This window comes from Arachis hypogaea, chromosome 13 (assembly GCF_003086295.3).
Source record: "Arachis hypogaea cultivar Tifrunner chromosome 13, arahy.Tifrunner.gnm2.J5K5, whole genome shotgun sequence".
In the NCBI taxonomy this organism is placed as follows: Eukaryota; Viridiplantae; Streptophyta; class Magnoliopsida; order Fabales; family Fabaceae; genus Arachis; species Arachis hypogaea.
In genome coordinates this window covers 126,189,096-126,195,187 of record NC_092048.1, presented here as the reverse complement: position 1 = coordinate 126,195,187, position 6,092 = coordinate 126,189,096, and the positions used below count along the sequence as shown (strand labels likewise).

General features: G+C 38.0%; 1 long non-coding RNA gene across 1 annotated transcript; it reads right to left on the bottom strand.

Annotated features, from left to right (window-relative positions):
* Positions 1–1,288: 1,288 nt before the first annotated feature.
* Positions 1,289–3,875, bottom strand: LOC112736023 (uncharacterized). The gene is made up of 4 exons (XR_003168695.3): positions 3,717–3,875; positions 3,487–3,634; positions 3,233–3,370; positions 1,289–1,546 (listed from the first exon to the last, which is right to left on the bottom strand). It is a non-coding gene; the product is annotated as an uncharacterized lncRNA (long non-coding RNA).
* Positions 3,876–6,092: the final 2,217 nt, after the last annotated feature.

Sequence of the window (6,092 nt, the reverse complement as noted above, 5' to 3'; positions counted from 1 at the left end):
TTTTCTCTTCATCTTCAGCATTCTGCCTATCCATTCTGAGATATATGGGAAAGATGTTGTCTGTTCTTCTCTGCTGTAAATCCACGGTCTTAAACATATCTTGGGGATCAAGTTGATTTTCAAGGGCTGAGATAAGGTTTTACCATTGGAAACTTTTGTTCATGATGACTTGTGGTTTTTGGTCAACCAAAGAGGTCAGAAGCAAAGTCCCAAATTTAAGTAAAAATGGGAGAAAGTGAGTGGCTGGGGTTGGTAAAGCACACTGCTCAAGAAGTTGACCTAGGAAGAGCAACCCAGCAACATGCAAGGAGATAAAAGGAAGATTTTTGTTTATTCAGAAGCAAGGAGAGATAACCCAGTGTATTGAGATTTTGTTCTGTGAAGTAGCTCTCTAAAGAAGTTCCTCTACTTGGACAGTGCTTTCTTTCAAAGAAGCATTCCGCCAAAAATGAAGAACTGAATCAGAGACATGCAAATCTGGTTTATCACATAGCAAAGAGGCTGTTGATGAAGTCAATTTCCTTCATGTTTTACAGATTGTAATTTACTTTTCTATGTTTATCTTTCTATAATTTCTTGAGTGAAAAGGCATATTGAGAGAGCTCAAGTAAAAGCCATAAGTGGAAAAAGACTGAGTGATACACTTGAGAGAAAAGCCTAGAGTTATTTTCAGATTTCTTTAGGTATGTTTGTGTCTTGTATCGTGTACCTGTAAGGTATCCCTTTCTTAGTTGGGTTAGCACTAAGAGTGAATAGTTAGGTATTAGCATAGTCAATGTCAAGTTGGGTTAGAATTTGAGTGTGAAAGGATTGTGTCGATCCTGTGGAATTGGTGTATGTAATACTGTTAACTATAGTGAAAATTCCTCCATTGTTGTGGAGGAGACTGGATGTAGGTTGCATAGCACAAGGCAACCGAACCAGGATATATGCTGGTGTTAGCTTTTCTCTTCTTTGCACTGTTCTATTTTCTGATATTCATGAGACAAAAATAAATTGTCACATAAATTTCCGCTGGTGAGTTCAAAAAGAATCAGAAATTCAAAGATTGATTAAAGGGTCAGTTCAGTAACTTAAAAGAAAGGCATAGATTCAACCCCCTTCTCTCAGCCTACCACAACCTTCAATTGGTATCAGAGCTAAGGTCTCAAGAATCAAGCTTAACTGTAACACCCTCACTATCAGAAGTCACGCTTCCGGCTGCGCCACTCTGATAGAAAGAAGTATTACGACTGCTTTACATACTAAATACTAAAATAGGAGCCTGACTCGACACTGTATTCGCTGATTTCCTTTTTTTTTATTAAATGAAAATAAACACTTTATCTTAAGAAAAATGCAAGCAGGCATAGATTCATGTACAAGACTCCTTACATAATACCTCATAAAATAATATACATATAGAACATACAATTCCTATCCCTCTTACAAGTTTGTAATGACAAAGATGAGGGAAGAAAATAATCTAATTAACACAGCAGCATATAAGTCAAACCCAGTATAACTCTTCTTAATGCCTCTTCATCTGGTTCCTGAAAAGGTAAAGCTGTAGGGGGGTGAGAACCTAACCACACGGTCTCACCGCGAAGTTTCAAAGTTGTCATAAGAAGATATTTAATAAGAAAACTGTTTTCAAGCTCAGTGATTATCATTGCCTTATGAATCTTTTAAAACCAATAGGAAATCGTTCAAAACTCTTTCAAAGAAACAATATTTAATCTTTCAGAAGTCCAAAATCTTTCCTTTCTTATAAGAAAATCTCAATCAGAAACCAACCATGCAATCAAACAACTCAGTCATTAATTCAGCACCAAAGTTCATCCTCAAATGTAGCACGCCAGGACAAACACAGGCAAGACAGACAAGGAAAACACAAGTAGGTAGCAGTTACAGCAAATAGTTCAAGTAGCAGTTAAGAACAGTTTAGCAATTAGGCAAACCAAAACAAGTTCAAACCCAAGCAAAGCATACAAATGCATATGATGCATGCCTGTCCTATGGCTGATGAGGCTCATCTGTCGGTTATCCAGCCAACCCGACAAGTCTGAATTGTCCTTAGACCGTCCCCCGACGTGCATCCCCAAGAGTCTATGCATAGCTTTTTCTCAAATAATCAATATTGCTCAATGGGGGTAACATTCCCGGGAATTTATATAGTGCCCGGTCACACTTACGTCGTAGGGTCAACAGAGTATCGAGTTTTCAACCTGGTACACGTGGTGGCAAGCCACGGCACTTAATCCAGGGAACCTCGTATCTCAGATATTTCAAATTCATAAGCCATATAAACAATTCATTCATCATTCATCAATATCTAAGCCATTTTCAATATCATCATCATTCATCAATCCATATCCCATTTCCAAATTCATTTTAAAATCATATTTCAAATCAATCCTCATCATCCTTCTTTCCGTTAATCAACAATCTCAATCCAAAACATAATTCTTTCTTTTCTAAATAAATCAATCTTAAATAAATAACGTTTAAGAACTAAATCTTCTTAAATAATTACTTCAAACAAAACTTCCAATTTTATAAAATTTCGGCAGCATCTCCTCTAAAACTCGGATTCTGCCACCCTTTTCGGGTCCCAACCAAAACCAAACCAAACACCTGTTAATCAGTCAAATCACTCCCAATAACAATTTTCACAACAACCACACTCAACACAAGGAAATAGCAAAATCCAGAATCCAATCAACCAGTCCTATAAATCGCAATCTAAATCAATCTCATTCAACAGCATTAATCAATAATTAAGAACTCTCGGTTTTCTCAAACAGTTTCAAACCAAACCGTTCCTCAAACCCTGTTCGACCCATTTCCAAAATAGTAAATTATTCTCAATAAACAAATCGTTTTCAAATATCAAGCCCTTTCCAAATTTGTTTTAAAATCAAATTCCGATATCAAATCAGGTTCAATATCAAATCAAATTTCAATACTAAAACTTTCCTAAAATCGAATCATTTCCAAAGTTAAACCAAATGCCATTATTAAATATCTTCCAATAACTCTAGAAAAACTACTTTAACAACATCCGTCAACTAATCAGAATATTCAACTTTCTGAATCGATCAATCAATCAATACAACTAATAACCTCATTCATCCAAAACAACTCAATTCAATTCATAAGACTTACAAAATCACCAAAAATGTATTTTACGCATTAATATCGATTTATAACAACTCTGGAAAGTAAACAAGTTTAAGAAAAGCGCCCCTACCTCGACTAGCTGAATTCAAGAATCAAAGGCGACAAACCCACTTATTCCAAATTAACAGCAACAGCAGCAATGGCATTAGAATCAGCAGTATTAACAGCAGCAACATCAAATTTGATGGAATCAAACGCGGAAACAACTCTAAAAATTCAAGGCAATACCGAAAATAAAATGGAATTAAATCGTAATAAATAGATAAACGAGACCAAGGCAGTTCAGAGTATAAAAGTGAAACAGAGTCAGGAGACAGGCTAGACCTAGGGCAGTGACACTGAACTTGAATTGGGGCAAGTCAACAGCATTGGTAGCAACGGTAGAACTGGCAGTAGTAATTCCAGTCGCCCCAGCAGCGACGACTCTTTCAGAGCATCAACCATCACAGTCCACAGTTGTAGCAGCTTAATCCTAAAACAACAACGTCTTAAACTTCTCAATCAATGGATAACATGACAATAGCAGTGGGGGTTCAGAAACAAAAATGACTTACGGTAATTAAGGAAAACAAGGAAAATGAAGCGTAGCAGTAGTAGCGCAGTGACTGCAACAGCAACAGGGAAAATGGTCTCCTTCCCCACCTCATCTCGTGACTCCGGCAGCGGCGATGGCGGAGAGAGCAGCGGCGGCAGAAACTCCCGCAACGCCTTCTCTCTCTCCTCGCGTTGTTATGTCTCTCTCTCTTCGCATCGGATTCTGCTTGAGGCTCGATAGCAGCTCGCAGTGCCGGTTCGACGGCAACGACTCCATGGTGGTCCGACGACGATGGTGATGACGAGGTGCAGCGAAGCTGGCGGCGCACGGCGCGACGACGGTGGCGACGCTCCTCACTCGCACGAGCTTCCCCTGCTCCGTGACACACTCTCCTCGCTCCTCCTTCATCGGCGAAGACAGTGGCGCGACGAGCGGCAGTGACTTGTCGGCACGCTCTCCCCCTTTCTTCTCCCTCCTGATTCGCACCCTCTCCTCTCTTTCTTTCTTTCTGTGGATTTTTGGCTGTTGCTAAGTGTGGTGTTGTGAGTTTGTTTTTGGAAGAAAAGGAAAGGGGTATGGCGGCTGAAGGGAGTGGGGTAATTAGGGTTAAAGTTTTAGGAAGTGTTTAGCAAATTAGGGTTTAATTTGGGACAAAAATGAAATCAATAATTTATTAATTTTAGGTAAATTGAAATTTGGTAAATTTTAATAAAATTAAAGTATGTTGTACAAATTTGAAATCTAATTTAATCTCTTAAAATTACTTTAAAAATACTACTTAATTATCAATTTACTAATCAATTTTTAATCTAGTATTCTAATTTATAATTAGAAATAATATAATTTAATTTTCTTTTTTTTTTTGAAATTTATGGGTCTTACATTAACCGCTTGGAGCAAAGATCCAATGGCGAACAACTTGGGCACAACCACAGTTGCCTACACCCTCACTGAAGGCCAGTCAAACAACTGGCCACCTTTCTTCAATGGGAAGAACTATGCCTACTGGAAAGAGAGGATGATAATCTTCATCCAATCCATTGATTACAACATATGAAAGATTATTATGAGCGGTCCTAAGATTCCAACAAAAACAAGTGCTGATGGAGTGGTGACTCCAAAAGAAGAAGCTGAATGGAATGAGGACGACAATAAGAAGATGGAGCTGAATGCTAAAGCCATCAACCTTCTTCATTGTGCTATCAGCTTTGAAGAGTACCGAAAGGTGTCTAGATGCAAGACAGCCAAAGAAATCTGGGAAAAACTCCAGGTTACGCACGAAGGCACTAAACAGGTCAAAGAAACGAGGATTGATATGCTGCGAAAAGAATACGAGATGTTCAACATGAAGGATGGAGAAAGCATTGATGAAGCGTTTGAGAGATTCTCGATCATAATCAACAACCTTGATGCTATGGGTACAAACTACTTAGAACAAACCCTAGTGAGAAAACTCCTTAGAAGCCTCATAAAAGAATGGGAAACCACTGCCACTGTCCTAACCGAGAGCAACAACCTAAGCCCTATAACCTATGATGAGTTGAGAGGAAAACTCCTTGCCTATGAAACCACACACACAAACCCAGACTCAAAGAAAAAGGGAATAACCCTCAAGTCAAAATTAGAACCAAAAGAAAGTGAGTTTAGTGATGGTATTTCAGATGACGAGCTTATGTTTTTTGCTAGGAGATTTAGAAGGATGATGAAAAATAAGGGCAAATACAAGGGTTCAAGCTCAAAGAAACACAAGATGGACTTGAGCAAGGTGACGTGTCATCATTGCAAGGAGGCTGGACACTTCAAGCAAAACTGTCCGAAGCTCAAGAAAGAGGACAAAGAAAAGAAGGAAAAGAAGAGAGTACTCGTGGCAGCTTGGGAGGATCTCGAAAATGACTCCAATGAGGAAGAAGAATCTGAAGGTGAAGACAAAGACTGCTTCATGGCTGGAAACAATAATTTTGATGAGGTAAATTACTTTGACTTGTCTATGGATGATTTACATGCTATTATTGATGATCTCACTTTAAACACCTCAAAATTGCTTGATAAGTACAATGAGTGCAGATCTGAAAGAGATGTGTTTAAGAGCTGAAAATGATTTTTTAAAAGAAAAAGTGAAGAAAACTAAATGTGCTTTGGACATTATTGAAGAAAACATATTTCTAAAATCTGAACTTGAAAAACTAAAAGGAAAGCACATTGTGGATCCTTCTCATGAGTTAATTGCTAAAAATGAAGATTAAATGATATGATTAAAAAGATGAATGGTGACTTAGCAAAATTTGCTCAAAGTTCTAGTAACTTGGACAAATTACTTGCAAGCCAAAGACCATTATTTGAAAAATCTGGTTTAGGTTATATAACCAAGGAAGATGCAGTCTTTAATGATTCCTCT